Here is a 23,811-nt window from a genome sequence, read left to right as displayed (position 1 = left end):
TTGGTGACAAGTTTTTCGACTGTAGCCATCTTCTCCTCCAAAGAGCTAAATCAGCTTGCAAGCTTTTTCTATTGCTGTCTGGAACAAGGTACCGGAAATTAGTCAGAGTATCCGATACATCCTTTGTTTTTTCGATGTCCATGGAAATACAGTGCTGAGGAAATATGTATTGCCATGACACCAGCAACTTTCTGTGACTAAGTGCAGCTGCTTTAGGATTTAGTCCACAAATATGATGCACACAAAAAGTTGGTAGTACATTTCAGGATTGTATGACCCCTTTGCATAATTATTCCTATACGTTAGTTTTGTAGCTCATCTCGGTACTCTAATGCTGATTTCATAATCTTGACGCAGTTCAGTCTCTTCAGTAAAAGCAGATGAAATATAGCTTCATTCCTCTCTCTTACTTCTCTAACGTCTCTTATGTATGGTCAGTGTGTTTGAGAAAATATACGAGATCTATAGCTTCTGATTGCAAAGATGTCGAAAAATTGTGTTACAGACTAAAAAATTTACTGACAGTAACCATAGCTGCAACAAAACTGCATCTCTCAATAGCAGATAGTAAAGAATAGGCTTTCCTTGAAGATTCACAATCTAAATCAGATTGTTTTTTAATTTCCCTCTTAGCCTCACAGATAATGATGAATGTCTTTAAATGAAACGATTGCCTTTAAGTGTTCCACCCATCTAGTCTCACAAAATTTGTTCAATCTTATTCTTTTTGTCCCTGTGATAAGATTAAATAAAAAAAAACAAGTTTTTTTAACTGAAAGTAAGGAGCGACATTAAAACTTAAAACGAACAGAAATTACTTCGTATATGAAAGAGGCTGCTTCCTCATCAACGCCCCGCTCTTTACGCTAAAGTTTGACTCTGTCTCTCAATTCTTCTTTTTAAAACAGTAAAAAACTTTAGCGTAAAGAGCGGGGCGTTGATGAGGAAGCAGCCTCTTTCATATACGAAGTAATTTCTGTTCGTTTAAGTTTTAATGTCGCTCCTTACTTTCAGTTAAAAAAACTTGTTTTTTTTTATTTAATTTCTGAACGTTTTTGAATCAATGCATTTTTGATTTTGGCTCTCCGCAGAGGAATAATTAAAACGAAATCTGTATTTTTTTTTGGCTAAATGGCTTTCTCATAATTTTGATCAAATGATTTTGAGAAAAAAAGAGCGGGGGAGGAAGCCTAGTTGCCCTCCGATTTTTTGGTCAATTAAAAAGGCAACTAGAACTTTTAATTTTTTACGGATATTTTTATTAGTAAAAGATTTACGTAACTTATAAATTAGCTTACGTAAAGAACTTTTGTATTCTCATATTTTTATTACATATATGAGGGGGCTCGCCCCCTTGTCAGATCCTCGCTCTTTGCACTAAAGGTTAAATTTTGTCCCAATTCATTAAGAATGACCCCAGAATCACAAAAGCCGTAGAATAAATAGTTGAAATCACTAAAAATATTTTAACGTAAAGAGCGAGGTATTAGGAGGAGGTGAGCCCCTCAAATGGGTTATAATTTCTGTTTGTTTTAAGTTTTAATGTTCTTCCTTACTTCCAGCTGAAAGAACTTTTTCATATTTATTTTTTCATTGTGTTTTTAAATAATGCTAGTAAATCCTGCGCCCCCTTCATGGAGATTTTCTTCCCCCATGACAAATTATCGATGGAAGTTCCCCCAGCATATCCCCTCTTCTCAACCCCTCCCCCAACCAAAAAAATCCTCCTGAAAACACCTGTACACTTCCCAATAACCATTACTATATGTAAGCATTGGTCAAAGTTTGTAACTTGTTGCCCCTCCCATGGGGAATGTGGGGGAGTAACTCGTCCCCAAAGACATAGTTATAAGGTTTTTCGACTACGCTGAATAAAATGGCTATCTCAGAATTTTAGTCCGTTGACTTTGGTAAAATAATTAGCGTGGGAGGGGGCCTAGGTGCCCTCCAATTTTTTTGGTCACTTAAAAAGGGCACTAGAACTTTTCATTTCCGTTAGAATGATCCCTCTTGCAACATTCTAGAACAACTGGGTCGATACGATCACCCCTGGGAAAAAAAAAACAAAAACAAAAAAAAACAAATAAACACGCATCCGTGATCTGCCTTCTGGCAAAAAATACAAAATTCCACATTTTTGTAGATAGGAGCTTGAAACTTCTACAGTAGGGTTCTCTGATACGATGAATCTGATGGTGTGATTTTCGTTAAGATTCTATGACTTCTAGGGGGCGTTTCCCTCTATTTTCTAAAATAATGCAAATTTTCTCAGGCTCGTAACTTTTGATGGGTAAGACTAAACTTGATGAAACTTATATATTTAAAATCAGCATTAAAATGCGATTCTTTTCATGTAGGTATTGGTATCAAAATTCCATTTTTTAGAGTTCTGGTTACTATTGAGCCGGGTCGCTCCTTACTACAGTTCGTTACCACGAACTGTTTGATTACTTACCTGAGCAATTTCTTTGAAAACTTCACACCATTTAAGTGAAATTCTAAAGAAATTAATCACTTCTTTCAAAGTTCTTAGACAATCTCTTAATAAGAGGTATGTTGTACAAATGACTCAGGGCTAAGTTTAGGAATTGACTTCCACAGTGAACGTAGACTGCATGGGGAATTAATTAACTGGATATAGCAGCCAAACCGTGAAACTGGCCAAAAGTAGATGAAGCTCCATCATAACCTTGTCCCCTTAAGTATTTTAATTGCGTCCCATTCCAATTAATGTTTGCATCAACCAACCAAGGTCGCATACAACCACCTGTTTCTTTTTTTATAAAGTCAATAAGTTGCTGATGGTGTCCTAGGGAAGAGTGCTAAGACTGCAACTAGGAATATTAGTGAAAAAGCTTTAGGTTTAATAGAGAGTAGAAGGGGTTTGTATAAGAATTATCTGAGTGATAGGTCGCATGAAAACAAAAGGAATGTAAAGAAAGTGGAGAAAGCATTAAAATATGAACTAAGGAGATGTGAAGTGGAGGCGATGGATAAAATTACTGAGGATCTGGAAGATGCGGCTAGACGGCATAATAGTAAAATATTATACTGGCATGTTAATAAATTGAAAGGGAGTAGCCAATCCGAACTAGTCCCAGTTAAAGATAGAAATGGGGCCACAATTAGTGATAAGAAAAAAGTTAAAGAAAGATGGGTGGAAAGTTTCGAGAATGTGCTAAACCGAGATACAGTTGCTGGAAAAGATATAGATGAAAATGAAAAAGTTTGTGATACCTTGGATGTGAAGGAAGATTTGTTTAGTGAGGAAGAATTAGCGACAGTACTAAAAGGATTAAAAAATAATAAGGCCCCAGGTGCTGATAGTATGATTAATGACTTTCTTAAATATGGTGGCTCTGAGGTTAGGAATAAGCTACTGAAGATTATGAACATGATTTTTGAAAAAGGGGAAGTACCCAATGATTTTAGGAAAACCTTAATTAAACCACTGTATAAGAAAGGTGACAAGAGTGAGAGTCGTAATTATCGAGGCCTTAGTCTGGTCTCTGTAGGTAGCAAATTACTGAGTAATATGATACTTTTTAGACTGAGACATGCTGTAGACAAAGTTTTAAGGGAAGAACGATGCGGTTTTAGAAAAGGTAGAGGATTTGTCGACCATGTTTTCACTCTTGAGCTAACAATTGAGAATTCCCTTCGTTGTCAAACACCTTTGGTCCTTAGTTTAATCGATTATGAGCAAGCTTTCGATTCTGTTGATAGAACAGTGTTAACAAAGGTCTTATCGTTATATGGTATACCAGAAAATACATTAAAGTGATTTGCGCTATGTACTAGAATAATACTGCTGCTGTTAAGGTAGGAAATGAGGTTAGCAACTGGTTTTGTATTAAATCAGGAGTTAAGCAGGGTTATGTTCTATCCCCCTTTATATGGACCATTTTGATGGACTTCGTCTTAAGGAGCACAGGAAAGGCAATTGGAGACCATGGAATCAAATGGGGAGGAAGAACGATCCTGGACTTAGATTATGCTGATGATTTAAGCATATTAGATGAAAGTGTGAGCAAAATGAATGAATTTTTAGAGGTTTTACGAGTTCAGGGTGCTAAAATAGGCTTAAATATTAATGTTAAGAAGACTAAGTCACTAAGGCTTGGAATAAGTGAAGATGAACAGGTGACATTAGGTAACGAAAAGATTGATCAGGTTGGGAACTTCAGTTACCTTGGTAGTATTATTAGTAAAGATGGTGGGAACAGTGAAGATGTTAAAAGTAGAATAGCTACGGCTCAGGGTGTTTTTTCACTGCTAAAAAAAGTCTGGAAGAATAGAAAGATAAATCTACAAACCAAGATTAGAATATTGGAAGCTACAGTGATGACAGTGGTCAAATATGGTTCTGAAGCATGGGCACTCCGAAAAGCAGATGAAAATTTACTAGATGTTTTCCAGAGAAATTGCCTACGGATTGTTCTGGGTACCCGGCTGACTGACCGTATTTCAAACAGTAGGTTGTACGAAAAGTGTGGTTCAATCCCGCTTTCTGGGGCTATAATGAAAGAAAGGTTGAGATGGCTAGGCCACGTTCTACGGATGAAGGATGAAAGATTACCGAAGATTGTCCTTTTTGGCCAACCGTCTGGGGCTACACGGAAAGCAGGTCGTCCTTGTCTGGGTTGGTAAGATGTCATAAATAAAGACTTAAAGGAAATGGGAACTTTCTGGGAGGGTGTAAAGAGGGAGGCTTTAAATAGATTAGGTTGGAGGAAGAGCGTGCGTAGCTATGTTGACCTCAGGCGGCTTGGTGCTGCAGTGAGTTATTAGTAGTAGTAGTAGTAATAATTTTTTATTCCCGTTTTGAAATGATGGACAACTAATTAACAAACAGGGATGTAGACTTCTACAGAAACAATGAAAAATCACACGCGTGATTTAAGTGACGTTCAAGGTTATTTTAGCACACCAACACCTAGTTGGTGGGGGCGTTTCGCCCACCAAGCCCCCCCCCCCCCACGTAAGTTGTAACGTGCCATATTAGTTACGCGCCATTGTAGTTGTGTCCCTGTGTCCCACCTGTGAATATATATATATATATATGTATATATATATATATATATATATATATATATATATATATATATATATATATATATATATATATATATATATATATATATACATATATATATATATATATATATATATATATATATATATATATATATATATATATATGTTTTTAACTATGTAAAACTTGCAAATATACAACATTCTTCGCTGTCCCATTATCTGTGCATAAGTCCCGGTCGTCGTTTTTGTCCCGATGTCCCAGTCTGCAATTTCTCTTCGAGTGTCTCGGTCGTCATTTATATTCCCTGTGTCCCGGTGTCCCGGTGTCCCTGTGTCCCGGTCGTCATTTATATTCCTTGTGTCCCGGTCGTTATTTGTGTCCCGGTGTCCCAGTCTGTAATTTCCCTTTGATTGTCCCGGTCGTCATTTATATTCCCTGTGTCCCGGTCGTCATTTGTGTCCCGGTGTCCCGGTCTGTAATTTCACCAGTTGACAAACATAACGTCAGTGGACAAACAACTTCATGACGACATACAGTTCAATCCTTATAATGACGTCAGTCGACAAACATGACATCAATCTACACACAAACATGACGTCAGTCGACAGACATACAAACAAACAACTTATTTTATATATATATATATATATATATATATATATATATATATATATATATATATATATATATATATATATATATATATATATATAATATATATATATATATATATATATATATATATATATATATATATATATATATATATATATATATATATATATATATATATATATATATATATATATATATATATATATATATATATATATATATATATATATATATATATATATATATATATATATATATATATATATATATATATATATATATATATATATATATATATATATATATATATATATAATATATATATGTATATATATATATATATATATATATATATATATATCATGTATATATCATGATATATATGATCATATATATCATGATATATCATGTATATATCATGTATATATATATCATGAAAAGAGAAATCACCAATGCAACAGCACAAACACAAAAAAAAGAAAAAAAAGAGAGAGACAGAAGGAGAAAAGGAAACCTGTTTTCCTAAATTAGTGATTAATATAGACCAGCACTTGAATGAGGCCTTAACCCTACTCATCCATACAATCACATAGGTCAAACAGCATAGCCATACACAATCAACCATAAAGAATAATCCATGGACAGGCAGTTATGTCGTCAATAAGTATAAGTCGTCATTTACCAAACAATAGAAAAAAAATAATAAAGACAAATAATTCAGAGGCAACAACCCAACACAAGGGCTCATCAGGAGAATACACTGACCTATATAGGGTTTCGCCACTTTAAATTCTCTACCCCAGCCAAGTGTCGTGGCTACCACAGAATATCCATGGCATCCCCGTGTCAGGTATCACCCCCAAAATACATGTCTATGAAAGAAAAAAAAAACAGCAAATGTAAAACAACCAAGTAACACCAAAACAAGCTTATCCTGTTAATATATCCCTCTTTTTAGCAACAATAGGTAAACTAAATATAATAAATTTTACCAAATCACAAATATTAACACATTGCAAAAAACCTGAATGAACTAAACAATTATAGAATTCATCTTTACCATGTGGCTGATTTAAAAAAAAAAAAAACGCTCAATTAGAAACACAATTCAAAATAAATGGCGCTGCGACAACATTTCTCGAACCTCCGAAATTAGTTGAAAATCTCTTTAAGTATTTCTAGATAATTATTTTGATATTTATTTAAAAGTTCGTTATAATGAAAACTAAATTTTTAAAATTGCCAAGTTAATTTATTTACAGAAAAACCTCTTGATATCAATTTTTGGCTTAAGATTTTACATCTATTTTTAAAATCAATATAATTACTACAAATCCTTGCATAACGAAGTAACTGTGAGAAAAACGCTGAATATGTGATATTTGAGTGTATATTACTTTCAGGGAATGGGAAACTAATCACTTCAAAATCAAAATCAACCGTTTTATTATACATTTTAAAACTTAATTTATTATTATCATAAATATTAATATTTAAATCTAAGAAATGACCTTCATGACCAGCGCCATGACTAGGTTCAAGAATAGGCTCTGATGGATATATATTTTTAGAAATATCAATGAAATCCTTACAATTTAAGACCAAATTATCATCTAAATATCTTTTATTATTTGATAAAACATGTTTTAAATTAATTGGATTATTCTTATCCATCATATATTTATATTCTAGTTGACTTAAAAACAAGTCAGCTATAAATGGGCTGGCATTCCCCCCCCCATGGGAATTCCCACAATTTGCTTGTACAAATCACCACCAAATCTTATATTAGTATTGTATAAAACAAATTCTAATAACTCAAAAATCATATCCATGCTGTAACATCTCAAGTTAACTGTAGTATTAAAGCAATTTGTCCATATAGCTTTTTTATTATAAGTGTCTATTTTTAAGAACCTTTTACTAGATAAGAGAAAAGATTTCTTGATAACAGTTTTTAAATTATCAAACTCTACACTAAGTGATAAATTAGTATGCATTGTCGCAAAATCGAAAGACTCAATTCTTTTAGCTGAAACCATTGTTAAAGAATCTATCACCTACAGTGAATTATTAACAATGCAATATGGATTAAAATTCGAAAATTTTTTAATACCAGAATAATAGGTTTTAAGTTTATTTACAATTTCCTTTAAAATTAAAGAGAGGTCAGTAGCAGCAATGCGGGTTGGACATTTAGCTGCTCCAGCAATAAACCGTGGTTTAGGGGGATTCTTATGAAATTTTACAGTCCAATATAGGAAAGGGAACTTTTTATCATTGTCATTTATTTTAATATTAAAATTTTTAAAAAGTATTTCTTCAGTCTTTTCAATTAAATTCTCATCCTCTATATTTACCTTTTCGTAAACATTAGTTGTGCATAACTCCCTTTTTAAGATATCACAATACAGCTTCTGACAAATTATGGCAAAATTATTATTAGCTTTATCCACTGGCACAATTACAAATTCATTCTTTAGATTAGCAATCGCTTGTTTAATCTTCGCATTATAAAATAATGATTTAGTGTTACTATTTTTTAAGTTAGAATATATTTTATTTCTTATTCTACTAATAATTAGATTCTTCAACTTTGAAAACTCTCTTTATTTTTATTCTCTTTCTTACACCACTTATCAATAAATAAATCAAAATCATCTTCCAAGCCATCAAGAACACTCGATGGTTTCAGATGATGAGAAAGACGGAAATTAGCCCCTTTATTCATTATAATTTGAAGATCATCTTGCTTTATTATTGACAAGTCCCCTGTTATAACATGTTTGTAAGTAGGATTTACAAATGGGCCAAGTTGCTTACAATTACAAACCGGTTTCCAATTTATATCACTATCTAATCTTTTTAGTATTAAATTACAATTAAAAATAATTTGCCCAATAGTTTTTGAAAATTTATAAGTTAAAACTGGACTATCATTATAATTCAAATTACTAGGAAGGGCCTGTTTCACATGCCGCTGATTTAAAATTTCTGATAAATTAATATCTTCAATCTGCTTACAAGTAAAATTAATAGGTAAATATAATCTGTTATCCTTATTACTAATCTTATCGAACTTTTTCTTTTTTGAAATAAATTCCGTTTTAGTTAGAATGCAAATTGTATCACATATTACTTCAATATTATAATCAAGAGCTGTATTATTCTTAACAAACCAGAAAAGTTTGATTAAATTCCTCTTGGATAAATTATTTACACATTTTATTACAGAAATCAAACCCTTAGATTCAAGTAGCTGGCATAGATCTATAGAAAGCATATGTACATCTAAAATCATTTTTTCTATTATTTTTCCTATGTCCTCTCGATCGTTTTCTACGTTTAGTAGGACAAGTAAAAGAGGGATGGTCCATAAAACCATCAATACATTTAACAACAACATGGGACATGTCGCCATATTTTGCTACACGATCATTTAGCCCAAAAGGATAAGCTGTACCAAGAGTATGGATCCAGAAATCCTCCTGTTTACGTAGTCTATTATTCTTCTCTTCTTTATTTAAATTTTCTAATTCTAAATTTTCTAAAATTGTGGCAGTTATATCTGATATGGAACATTTACCATTATTACAATGTTGAACTAGATAGTTATTAGTTTTTTCATTATTAACTGTTGTCTTATGTCCAGAAAATCTTTTATATATATTATTAGTTGTTTCCCCCACATATTGTAGGCAGCATTTATTACATTCTAATAGGTAAATTACATTGGTTGTTCTACAATTAACATTACCACGTAACTTGCATGCAAAATTTTTATTATACAATGTACTCTTAACAGAAGTCCGTGGCACAAAATGATCTTGGCAAAGAAAACAACGACTCTTACACCTACTAACTTTCGAAAAATCGTTCCGAGTCTATATATATAGACTCTATATATATATAGTCTATATATATATATATATATATATATATATATATATATATATATATATATATATATATATATATATATATATATATATATATATATATATATATATATATATATATATATATATATATATATATATATATATATATATATATATATATATATATATATATATATGTATATATATATATATATATAATATATATATATATATATATATATATATATATATATATATATATATATATATATATATATATATATATATATATATATATATATATATATATATATATATATATATATATATACTAGCTGTTGGGGTGGCGCTTCGCACCACCCCAACACCTAGTTGGTGGGGGCGCTTCGCGCCCCCCCCAAGCCCCCCCGCGCGCGTAAGTCGTTACGCGCCATAATAGTTACGCGCCATTGTAGTTGTGTCCCTATGTCCCACCTGTGAATATAGATATATATATATATATATATATATATATATATATATATATATATATATATATATATATATATATATATATATATATGGTTTTAACTACGTAAAACTTGCGAATATACAACATTCTTTGCTGTCCCATTGTCTTTGCATATAAATAGATTGTCAGGTTTACCGACTCTTGAACATGCAACATATAATGGTCCATGGGAAAACAATCTGTATTCAGATCTATACCTCATGATTCTAATGATTGCCCTTGAGCTTTGTTGATGGTGATTGCTAATCGACCATTCCCTGTCCCGGTGTCCCGGTCGTCATTTACATCCCCCTGTTTCCCCCGGTGTCCCCGTTGTAGTTGTGTCCCTGTGTCCCGGTCGTCATTTATATTCCCTGTGTCCCGGTCGTCATTTGTATCCCGGTGTACCGGTCTGTATATACATTCGTTTTTTAGTTTTGTTTTTCTCCTTTATTTTTTTCCTTTTTTTTTCTTTTTTAGTTTATTTAGATTTTTAGATTTTTTAGTTTTTTATTAGTTTTTAGTTTTTTTTTCTTTTTAGTTTTTTTGTAGTTTTTACCTTCTTTTTAGTTTTGTTAATTTTTTTTTTTACTTATGTCCTGGTCGTCATTTATACTCCCTGTGTCCCGGTGCTTTGTTGATTGCTAATCGAACATTCCTTTTGTCCTGGTCGCTTTCTCTTTGAGTGTCGTCATTTATTTTTTTCTTTTTTAGTTCTTTTAGTTTTTACCTTTTTTAGTTTTTTTTTAGTTTTTTAGATGAAAATTTTTTTTAGTTTTTTCCTTTTTTTCTTTTTAGTTTTTTATTGGTTTTTACCTTTATGTTAGCTTATTTTTCAGTTTTTTCCTTTTTTTTTAGTTTTTTTTATTTTTTATTTTTTTTTAGTTTTTTACCTTTTTTTAGTTTTTTTAGTTTTTTTAGTTTTTTTAGTTTTTTAGCTTTTTTACTTTTTTTATTAGTTTTTAGTTTTTTTGTAGTTTTTGCCTTTTTTTAGTTTTTTTAGTTTTTTTTTTTTAGTTTTTTATTGGTTTTTACCTTTATTTTAGCTTATTTTTCAGTTTTTTCCTTTTTTTTTTTAGTTTTTTTTAGTTTTTAGTTTTTTTAGTTTTTTACCTTTTTTTAGTTTTTTTAGTTTTTTTAGTTTTTTAGCTTTTTTATTTTTTTTTATTAGTTTTTAGTTTTTTTTGTAGTTTTTGCCTTTTTTTTTGTTTTTTTAGTTTTTTAGCTTTTTTATTAGTTTTTAGTTTTTTTTGTAGTTTTTGCCTTTTTTTAGTTTTTTTAGTTTTTTAGCTTTTTTATTTTTTTTATTAGTTTTTAGTTTTTTTTTGTAGTTTTTGCCTTTTTTTAGTTTTTTCAGTTTTGATGTCACCTGATCCAGTTTTTTCAGGTGACGTCACCTGATCCCCGATCCACAGATCCACAGACAACTTATTTTTATATATATAGATAGTTTTTTTTTTTACTTATGTCCTGGTCGTCATTTATACTCCCTGTGTCCCGGTGCTTTGTTGATTGCTAATCGAACATTCCTTTTGTCCTGGTCGCTTTCTCTTTGAGTTTCGTCATTTATTTTTTTCTTTTTTAGTTCTTTTAGTTTTTACCTTTTTTAGTTTTTTTTAGTTTTTTAGATGAAAATTTTTTTTAGTTTTTTCCTTTTTTTCTTTTTAGTTTTTTATTGGTTTTTACCTTTATTTTAGCTTATTTTTCAGTTTTTTCCTTTTTTTAGTTTTTTTTTATTTTTTATTTTTTTTAGTTTTACACCTTTTTTTAGTTTTTTTAGTTTTTTTAGTTTTTTAGCTTTTTTACTTTTTTTATTAGTTTTTAGTTTTTTTTTGTAGTTTTTGCCTTTTTTTAGTTTTTTCAGTTTTTTTTTAGTTTTTTATTGGTTTTTACCTTTATTTTAGCTTATTTTTCAGTTTTTTCCTTTTTTTAGTTTTTTTTAGTTTTTAGTTTTTTTAGTTTTTTACCTTTTTTTAGTTTTTTTAGTTTTTTTAGTTTTTTAGCTTTTTTATTTTTTTTATTAGTTTTTAGTTTTTTTTGTAGTTTTTGCCTTTTTTTAGTTTTTTTAGTTTTTTAGCTTTTTTATTAGTTTTTAGTTTTTTTGTAGTTTTTGCCTTTTTTAAGTTTTTTTAGTTTTTTAGCTTTTTTATTTTTTTTTATTAGTTTTTAGTTTTTTTTGTAGTTTTTGCCTTTTTTTAGTTTTTTCAGTTTTGACGTCACCTGATCCAGTTTTTTCAGGTGACGTCACCTGATCCACACATCCACAGACAGACAACTTATTTTTATATAGATAGATAGATATATATATATATATATATATGTTTTTAACTACGTAAAACTTGCGAATATACAACATTCTTCGATGTCCCATTGTCTGTGCATATAAATAGATTGTCAGGTTTACCGACTCTTGAACATGCAACATAAAATTGTCCATTGGAAAAACAATCCGTATTCAGATCTATACCTCATTATTCTAATGATTGCCCTTGTGTTTTTTTTATGATGATTGCTAATCGAACATTACCTGTGTCACGGTCGTCATTTATATTATCAGTATCCCGGTCGTCATTTGTGTCCCAGTGTCCCAGTCTGTAATTTCTCTTTGAGCGTCCCGTTCGTCATTTATATTTCCTGTGTCCCGGTCGTCATTTGTGTCCCGGTGTCCCGGTCTGTAATTTATCTTTGAGTTTCCGGTCGTCATTTATATCTCCCGGTCGTTATTTGTGTCCCAGTGTCCCAGTCTGTAATTTCTCTTTGAGTTTCCCGGTCGTCATTTATATTCCTTGTGTCCCGGCTTTAGTTTTCTTTTTCTCCCTTATTTTTCAGTTTTTTTCCTTTTTTAGTTTTTTTTTCTTTTTCAGTTTTTAGTTTTTTTTAGTTTTTTATTAGTTTTTAGTTTTTTTCTTTTTAGTTTTTTTTGTAGTTTTTACCTTTTTTTCTTTTTTTTTTCTTTTTTAGTTTTTAGTTTTTTACCTCTTTTTTTCTTAGTTTTTTAGCTTTTTTAGTTTTTTTAGTATTTTCTTTTTAGTTTTTTTTTTTAGTTTTTACCTTTTTTAGTTTTTTCTTCTTTTGTATTAATGCTAAGGCCAAGGTTCAAACCTGGAGCCTCTCGGACCTAGAACCTGAAACATAACGCTTTACCAACTCAGCTACTTCGGCTTGAATACATTCGTTTTGAGCAGCTTCCTCGGGTGTTGCCATTGTAGGTTCTTCAGTCTCCCTCTGTCCCGGTCGTCATTTGTGTCCCAGTCTGTAATTTCTCTTTGAGTGTTTTTTCTTTTTAGTTTTTTTTAGTTTTTTACCTTTTTCTTTTTTCAGTTTTCTTTTTCTTCTTTATTTTTCAGCGTCACTATGAAATACATATCGCCGAACCTTTGTTTTTTTAACTAAAATCTAGTAGGCATTGATTACCTTATACAAGTCAAAATTCCAAGCCCAATCATCGTCGCTATCATTTTCAGTTTTAATATGTTTTGACTTTTGCTGTCCAGGTGGATTTTCATATAACTGCGCGGTTTCGCGTTCTTTAGCCGCAAGCCTGTTTTCTTGCTGTTCTTGTGATTCCTCGGCACGCTTTCTTTTCTTACTTTCTCTATCAGTTGACTGAAGTTTTTTGGCATAGACTCTTTGAGCAGCTTCCTCGGCTGTTGCCATTGTAGGTTCTTCAGTCATTTAACTATTAAACATTTTTCCGTCCACGATCTTCTTACAATTAAAAATTTGTCTTTGAAAGATTTTCTTAAATACTTTTAATGACGTCATCGTCATAACAAACATAACGACAACTAACAAACTAACTTAATGACAAACTGATGACATGACGTCACTCAACACACAGACACACAGATAACTTATTTTTATATATATAGATTTCGGACATCGGGACACAAATGACGATCGGGACACCGGCACATGGGGAATATAAATGACGACCGGGACACTCAAAGAGAAAGCGACCGGGACACGAGGAATGTTCGATTAGCAATCACCATCAACAAAGCACCGGGACACAAATGACGACCGGGACACAGGGAGTATAAATGACAACCAGGACATAAGTAAAAAAAAAACTAAAAAAATAAAAAAAGGTAAAAACTACAAAAAAACTAAAAAGAAAAAAAACTAAAAACTAATAGAAAAACCAAAAATGCTAAAAAACTAAAAAAACTAAAAAAGAAAAAAAAATGAAAAATAAAGGAGAAAAACAAAACTAAAAAAATAAAAAGAAAAAAAAACAAAAAAGAAAAAAGAAAAAAAACTAAAAAACTAAAAAAAAGTAAAAACCAAAAAAACTAAAAAGAAAAAAAGGAGAAAAATACGAAAATTTATTTCTTCATAATCCATTTCAAAAACGAATATATATACAGACCGGGACACCGGGATACAAATGACGACAGGGAATATAAACCAAAAAAAGACCAATTCAAAAACGAATGTATATACATACCGGGACACCGGGACGCAAATGACGACCGGGACACCGGGACACAAGGAATATAAATGACGCTCGGGACACTCAAAGAAAAATCACAGACTGGGACACCGGGACACAAATGACGACCGGGACACAGGGAATATAAATGACGACCTGGATAAAGGGACACAACTACAACGGGGACGCCGAGGGACACAGGGGGATATATAAATGACGACGGCGACACCGGGAATGGTCGATTAGCAATCACCATCAACAAAGCTCAAGGGCAATCATTAGAATCATGAGGTATAGATCTGAATACGGATTGTTTTCCCATGGACCATTATATGTTGCATGTTCAAGAGTCGGTAAACCTGACAATCTATTTATATGCACAGACAATGGGACAGCAAAGAATGTTGTATATTCGCAAGTTTTACGTAGTTAAAAATATATAAATATATATATCTATCTATATTCACAGGTGGGACATAGAGATATTATGACCTACGAGGCCTTATCCAAGGGGTAGGGGGTTTAACCCCCCCCCCTTCTCCCGAAATGTTTGATTGACTCTTAAAAAACTTAACAAAAAATAATCTGAACATTTTCTTATGCGTTTTTAAAAGTTTTGTAGCCCCCCTCCCCCCAAAAAAATTCTGATATACTAAGAAATATAATAAATATACTATGAAATACTTAATAATCTAAAAATAAGTTGTATGTTCGTTTGTTTGTACGCCTGTGACGTCATTATAAGTATATAAGGCTTTGCATATGACGTCATTATAAGCATATAAAGAGACACTGATATGGAGACACTGATTCCCTCCTATTAAAAGTTAAGGCAGATAAGCTGTTATAAGATTTGGAAAATGGAACGCAAATTAGCTCTCGAATGGACTACACCACCTGAGACGAGTCCATTTACCCGGAGCCATAGAAGAGCCAGACCCCAAATAACTTGGTGTTTCTAAAATGCGAGACGGGGAGCGACATGGTATCCAAACGTGTGCTTGCAGATCCAAAGGAGTACTGTGTTCAAACACAATGAGGACACCATACAAGCCTGCAAGAGGATGTTGACAGCGCATGGCATAATTAATACCTGAGTCGTGAAGAAGTTCTAAAAACAGTGTCAGGACTGAGATCTGAAGGGATAGGGCTCCTCTAGAAACTGGAACCCTGTCACTACTTTGAAAGATTTTTTGACTTTGTTTTTGCTCATTCTTGGCTTAATGGAGCTCTTTACTTTTCTTTGAAAAACTTGTTTTGTGGAATTTTTTTTTAAATTAGAACAATAATAGACTTGAATTGGCATTATTTGTCTTTAGCAACCTCTTTATATAAGATTGATTAGATTAATTTTAACAAGATTAATTATGGAGAGACGCAAATTTTCTTATGGTGAGACTAAAGACCCCCTCCTCTCCCACCCAATGAATTCCTGCATTAGTTATAGCATACATGCCTATAAACAGTTTCTTTGTGATTCAGCTTTTAGACAATTCGTCGTTTGAGGACCTTCAGCTAAGTATTAGGTTAATACCTTGGTAAATTATCAGAGTTTAGCAGTTTATGTGCTTCATGATGAAAATAATGACAGCAATTAGATGCCACAACGGAGTAAATGAAATTAATTTGGAGGCACTAGTCTAGGTGTCCAAAGATGAGCAGCCAACAAGCACTTTTGAATAGCTTTGTTTGTCCCCAGTTCTATGGTACAAAGTTTAATTGTATCTAACCTTAGCACTTCTCTTGTCCAAATAAGCATATTAACATGGTTGCTGAAGAGATGTAAGGCCATGTGGCACAACAACTTCAGTGGCACAAAACCCAAATAAATGAAAGAAATACGAATGAGAATCATGACAGTGACCTTTATTCTTCGTCAGGGCTGAACCTTTATTATATTACCAAAGTGTTAAGTCAATCTTTTTAGGTGAATCCAGTTATGACTGTCGCAACTAGTGTATTTTTTTGCTTTAGTTCATCGTTATTTTGTCAAAGTTTTCTTGTGTGACTTGTATTCTTATCGATTTCTTTATTTTAGCATTTGCACTACATTTCAAGGAAAGCGACTATTAGTAATACAGCCAAAATGTTTATTTGCGTTGTATTTTAATAACAGTCTTCAAAAATTCCTCGTTATGTCCTAATGTTTGGTAAGTAAAGGATGAGGAAATACATCTAGTTTGAAAAAATATAGGCGAATTAAATTCCGCGATGCACTTGTACGTAATAAAATAGGGGAAAAAATGTAATAAAAAAGGATGTGGCCCAACACAGAAAGGCCAAAACTTCAACAGTAGGAAGTATCAAATATAATTTTTTTTTCTTATAAACTTAAAGTGCAGTCCCAAAAAAATGTTTAAGCATATCTGCTAGGAATACACTAAAACTTACCAGAAATGGACTGAGTGATAAAAATCCACTTTGGGAGTTCCTTGTAGTGCTATCCATTTGATTGACATGGTTACTAAAAAAAAGGCTTAAAATCTCTTTGTAAGATTCCGTAAAATTCCCGACTCCGAGGCTCATTGAGGCTCACATCCTCTTTAGGTAGGCGGGACATGAGAAAAGAAACCAAATCGCGGGAATGATTGAGATTTGGATGAAAAAGTTAGATGATCTGCTTGATTTGCATTTCAGTACGAATGGAGGGAAATACAATCTAGTAAAAAGCTTGCTAAAAAGTTTTAGATTGACCGATCATTATGCCTGCACGCAAGGGTACATAAAAAGAGCAGTTGGAATCCAAGTATAATGTAAATACCCCAGGAAAAGAGCTTTTGTGGTTCTTAGAAAACAAAATTAAAGTTATTTTGTTGCTTGTGACATTGAATGACTATATTATTTAATCATTCTATCTATTTTTAGAAAATTCAATATGCCTATCATGCTGAAAGACTTTTTTTTGGTGGCAGTCATAATGTAACTGCAATTAGAAGCTGGCCTTCATAAAGAAAATTTTTAATACATCTTTTATAAAGACATGTTGATCGGAAGTGAGTCAATAATATTTAAGTATGTAACTTGAAACAAACCTATATGGAAAATGATATGTGAAGTAATACTATGCAAGATGTACACCATTTCACGGAATGCATTACCGAAGGAAAGATCCGTGAAAAATATGACCCGTGCCAAGATCGGTGCATATGGAAAATGTTATATGAAGTAATACTATGCAAGATATACATCAATTCACGGAATGCATTACCGAAGGAAAGATCCGTGAAAAATATGACCAGTGCAAAGATCCGTGCAGACGGAAAATGTTATGTAAAGAAATACTATGCAAGATATACACCAATTCACGGAATGCATTACCGAAGGAAAGATCCGTGAAAAATATGACCCGTGCAAAGATCCTTGCATATGGAAAATGTTATGTGAAGTAATACTATGCAAGATATGAACCAATTCACGGAATGCATTACCGAAGGAAAGATCCGTGAAAAATATGACCCGTGCAAAGATCCGTACAGACGGAAAATGTTATGTAAAGAAATACTATGCAAGATATACACCAATTCACGGAACGCATTACCGAAGGAAAGATCCGTGAAAAACATGACCCGTGCAAAGATCCTTGCATATGGAAATGTTATGTGAAGTAATACTATGCAAGATATAAACCAATTCACGGAATGCATTACCGAAGGAAAGATCCGTGAAAAACATGACCCGTGCAAAGATCCGTGTATATGGAAAATGTTATGTGAAGTAATACTGTGCAACATATACACTAATTCAAGGAATGCATTGCCGAAGGAAAGATCTGTGAAAAATATGACCCATGCCAAGATCGGTGAATATGGAAAATGTTATATGAAGTAATACTATGCAAGATATAAATCAATTCACGGAATGCATTACCGAAGGAAAGATCCGTGAAAAATATGACCCGTGCAAAGATCCGTGCAGACGGAAAATGTTATGTAAAGAAATACTATGCAAGATATACACCAATTCACGGAATGCATTACCGAAGGAAAGATCCGTGAAAAATATGACCCGTGCCAAGATCGGTGCATATGGAAAATGTTATATGAAGTAATACTATGCAAGATATACATCAATTCACGGAATGCATTACCGAAGAAAAGATCCGTGAAAAATATGACCCGTGCAAAGATCCGTACAGACGGAAAATGTTATGTAAAGAAATACTATGCAAGATATACACCAATTCACGGAACGCATTACCGAAGGAAAGATCCGTGAAAAACATGACCCGTGCAAAGATCCTTGCATATGGAAATGTTATGTGAAGTAATACTATGCAAGATATAAACCAATTCACGGAATGCATTACCGAAGGAAAGATCCGTGAAAAACATGACCCGTGCAAAGATCCGTGTATATGGAAAATGTTATGTGAAGTAATACTGTGCAACATATACACTAATTCAAGGAATGCATTGCCGAAGGAAAGATCCGTGAAAAATATGACCCATGCCAAGATCGGTGCATATGGAAAATGTTATATGAAGTAATACTATGCAAGATATAAATCAATTCACGGAATGCATTACCGAAGGAAAGATCCGTGAAAAATATGACCCGTGCAAAGATCCGTGCAGACGGAAAATGTTATGTAAAGAAATACTATGCAAGATATACACCAATTCACGGAATGCATTACCGAAGGAAAGATCCGTGAAAAATAAGACCCGTGCCAAGATCGGTGCATATGGAAAATGTTATATGAAGTAATATTATGCAAGATATGCATCAATTCACGGAATGCATTACCGAAGGAAAGATCCGTGAAAAATATGACCCGTGCCAAGATCGGTGCATATGGAAAATGTTATATGAAGTAATACTATGCAAGATATACATCAATTCACGGAATGCATTACCGAAGGAAAGATCCGTGAAAAATATGACCCGTGCAAAGATCCGTGCAGACGGAAAATGTTATGTAAAGAAATACTATGCAAGATATACACCAATTCACGGAATGCATTATCGAAGGAAAGATCCGTGAAAAATATGACCCGCGCAAAGATCCGTGCAGACGGAAAATGTTATGTAAAAAAATACTATGCAAGATATACACCAATTCACGGAATGCATTACCGAAGGAAAGATCCGTGAAAAATATGACCCGTGAAAACATCCTTGCATATGGAAAATGTTATGTGAAGTAATACTATGCAAGATATAAACCAATTCACGGAATGCATTACCGAAGGAAAGATCCGTGAAAAATATGACCCGTGCCAAGATCGGTGCATATGGAAAATGTTATATGAAGTAATACTATGCAAGATATACATCAATTCACGGAATGCATTGCCGAAGGAAAGATCTGTGAAAAATATGACCCTTGCAAAGATCCGTGCAGACGGAAAATGTTATGTAAAGAAATACTATGCAAGATATACACCAATTCACGGAATGCATTACCGAAGGAAAGATCCATGAAAAACGTGACCCCTGCAAAGATCCGTGTATATGGAAAATGTTATGTGAAGTAATACTGTGCAACATATACACTAATTCAAGGAATGCATTACCGAAGGAAAGATCCGTGAAAAATATGACCCATGCCAAGATCGGTGCATATGGAAAATGTTATATGAAGTAATACTATGCAAGATATAAATCAATTCACGGAATGCATTACCGAAGGAAAGATCCGTGAAAAATATGACCCTTGCCAAGATCGGTGCATATGAAAAATGTTATATGAAGTAATACTATGCAAGATATTACACCAATTCACGGAATTCATTACCGAAGGAAAGATCCGTGAAAAATATGACCCATGCCAAGATCGGTGAATATGGAAAATGTTATATGAAGTAATACTATGCAAGATATAAATCAATTCACGGAATGCATTACCGAAGGAAAGATCCGTGAAAAATATGACCCGTGCAAAGATCCGTGCAGACGGAAAATGTTATGTAAAGAAATACTATGCAAGATATACACCAATTCACGGAATGCATTACCGAAGGAAAGATCCGTGAAAAATATGACCCGTGCCAAGATCGGTGCATATGGAAAATGTTATATGAAGTAATATTATGCATATGCAAGATATGCATCAATTCACGGAATGCATTACCGAAGGAAAGATCCGTGAAAAATATGACCCATGCCAAGATCGGTGCATATGGAAAATGTTATATGAAGTAATACTATGCAAGATATTACACCAATTCACGGAATGCATTACCGAAGGAAAGATCCGTGAAAAATATGACCCGTGCCAAGATCGGTGCATATGGAAAATGTTATATGAAGTAATACTATGCAAGATATTACACCAATTCACGGAATGCATTACCGAAGGAAAGATCCGTGTAAAATATGACCCGTGCCAAGATCGATGCATATGGAAAATGTTATATGAAGTAATACTATGCAAGATATAAATCAATTCACGGAATGCATTACCGAAGGAAAGATCCGTGAAAAATATGACCCTTGCAAAGATCCGTGCAGACGGAAAATATTATGTAAAGAAATACTATGCAAAGATATACACCAATTCACGGAATGCATTACCGAAGGAAAGATCCGTGAAAAATATGACCCGTGCCAAGATCGGTGCATATGGAAAATGTTATATGAAGTAATACTATGCAAGATATACATCAATTCACGGAATGCATTACCGAAGGAAAGATCCGTGAAAAATAAGACCCGTGCAAAGATCCGTGCAGACGGAAAATGTTATGTAAAGAAATACTATGCAAGATATACACCAGTTCACGGAATGCATTATCGAAGGAAAGATCCGTGAAAAATATGACCCGTGCAAAGATCCGTGCAGACGGAAAATGTTATGTAAAGAAATACTATGCAAGATATACACCAATTCACGGAATGCATTACCGAAGGAAAGATCCGTGAAAAATATGACCCGTGCAAAGATCCTTGCATATGGAAAATGTTATGTGAAGTAATACTATGCAAGATATAAACCAATTCACGGAATGCATTACCGAAGGAAAGATCCGTGAAAAACATGACCCGTGCAAAGATCCGTGTATATGGAAAATGTTATGTGAAGTAATACTGTGCAACATATACACTAATTCAAGGAATGCATTACCGAAGGAAAGATCCGTGAAAAATATGACCCATGCCAAGATCGGTGCATATGGAAAATGTTATATGAAGTAATACTATGCAAGATATAAATCAATTCACGGAATGCATTACTGAAGGAAAGATCCGTGAAAAATATGACCCGAGCAAAGATGCGTGCAGACGGAAAATGTTATGTAAAGAAATACTATGCAAGATATACACCAATTCACGGAATGCATTACCGAAGGAAAGATCCGTGAAAAATATGACCCGTGCCAAGATCGGTGCATATGGAAAATGTTATATGAAGTAATACTATGCAAGATATACATCAATTCACGGAATGCATTGCCGAAGGAAAGATCCGTGAAAAATATGACCCGTGCAAATATCCGTGCAGACGGAAAATGTTATGTAAAGAAATACTATGCAAGATATACACCAATTCACGGAATGCATTACCGAAGGAAAGATCCGTGAAAAATATGACCCTTGCAAAGATCCGTGCAGACGGAAAATATTATGTAAAGAAATACTATGCAAGATATACACCAATTCACGGAATGCATTACCGAAGGAAAGATCCGTGAAAAATATGACCCGTGCCAAGATCGGTGCATATGGAAAATGTTATATGAAGTAATACTATGCAAGATATACATCAATTCACGGAATGCATTACCGAAGGAAAGATCCGTGAAAAATAAGACCCGTGCAAAGATCCGTGCAGACGGAAAATGTTATGTAAAGAAATACTATGCAAGATATACACCAATTCACGGAATGCATTATCGAAGGAAAGATCCGTGAAAAATATGACCCGTGCAAAGATCCGTGCAGACGGAAAATTTTATGTAAAGAAATACTATGCAAGATATACACCAATTCACGGAATGCATTACCGAAGGAAAGATCCGTGAAAAATATGACCCGTGCAAAGATCCTTGCATATGGAAAATGTTATGTGAAGTAATACTATGCAAGATATAAACCAATTCACGGAATGCATTACCGAAGGAAAGATCCGTGAAAAACATGACCCGTGCAAAGATCCGTGTATATGGAAAATGTTATGTGAAGTAATACTGTGCAACATATACACTAATTCAAGGAATGCATTACCGAAGGAAAGATCCGTGAAAAATATGATCCATGCCAAGATCGGTCCATATGGAAAATGTTATATAAAGTAATACTATGCAAGATATAAATCAATTCACGGAATGCATTACTGAAGGAAAGATCCGTGAAAAATATGACCCGAGCAAAGATGCGTGCAGACGGAAAATGTTATGTAAAGAAATACTATGCAAGATATACACCAATTCACGGAATGCATTACCGAAGGAAAGATCCGTGAAAAATATGACCCGTGCCAAGATCGGTGCATATGGAAAATGTTATATGAAGTAATACTATGCAAGATATACATCAATTCACGGAATGCATTACCGAAGGAAAGATCCGTGAAAAATATGACCCGTGCAAATATCCGTGCAGACGGAAAATGTTATGTAAAGAAATACTATGCAAGATATACACCAATTCACGGAATGCATTACCGAAGGAAAGATCCATGAAAAACATGACCCCTGCAAAGATCCGTGTATATGGAAAATGTTATGTGAAGTAATACTGTGCAACATATACACTAATTCAAGGAATGCATTACCGAAGGAAAGATCCGTGAAAAATATGACCCATGCCAAGATCGGTCCATATGGAAAATGTTATATGAAGTAATACTATGCAAGATATAAATCAATTCACGGAATGCATTACCGAAGGAAAGATCCGTGAAAAATATGACCCTTGCCAAGATCGGTGCATATGAAAAATGTTATATGAAGTAATACTATGCAAGATATTACACCAATTCACGGAATGCATTACCGAAGGAAAGATCCGTGAAAAATATGACCCGTGCCAAGATCGGTGCATATGGAAAATGTTATATGAAGTAATACTATGCAAGATATACACCAATTCACGGAATGCATTACCGAAGGAAAGATCCGTGAAAAATATGATCCGTGCAAAGTTCCGTGCAGACGGAAAATGTTATGTGAAGAAATACTATGCAAGATATACACCAATTCACGCAATGCATTACCGAAGGAAAGATCCGTGCAAAAACATGAAAACTGGTTTCTCAAAAATCAACCTAGAAACCTGAGAGATTTTTAAGCTCCTTTAGAAGCCACGTACACTTAGTTAGGAATTTTGCCATATACTTATAATGTTCTCAATCCATAATAAATAATCTATGCTATCTTATGAAAACAGATTAAATCTGTAGTTACCTAAT

The 23,811-nt window shown here is 33.2% G+C and overlaps 1 protein-coding gene across 2 annotated transcripts in view; it reads right to left on the bottom strand.

Annotated features, from left to right (window-relative positions):
* The window catches only part of LOC136038145 (zwei Ig domain protein zig-8-like), a 108,388-nt gene that overhangs the window by 3,116 nt on the left and 81,461 nt on the right, over positions 1 to 23,811 (bottom strand). The window lies entirely within an intron of this gene.

The sequence above is a fragment of the Artemia franciscana genome, chromosome 17 (genome assembly GCF_032884065.1).
Source record: "Artemia franciscana chromosome 17, ASM3288406v1, whole genome shotgun sequence".
Lineage (NCBI taxonomy): Eukaryota > Metazoa > Arthropoda > Branchiopoda > Anostraca > Artemiidae > Artemia > Artemia franciscana.
The sequence above is the reverse complement of the archived record's forward strand: the minus strand, read 5'-3'. Positions and strand labels throughout refer to the sequence as shown.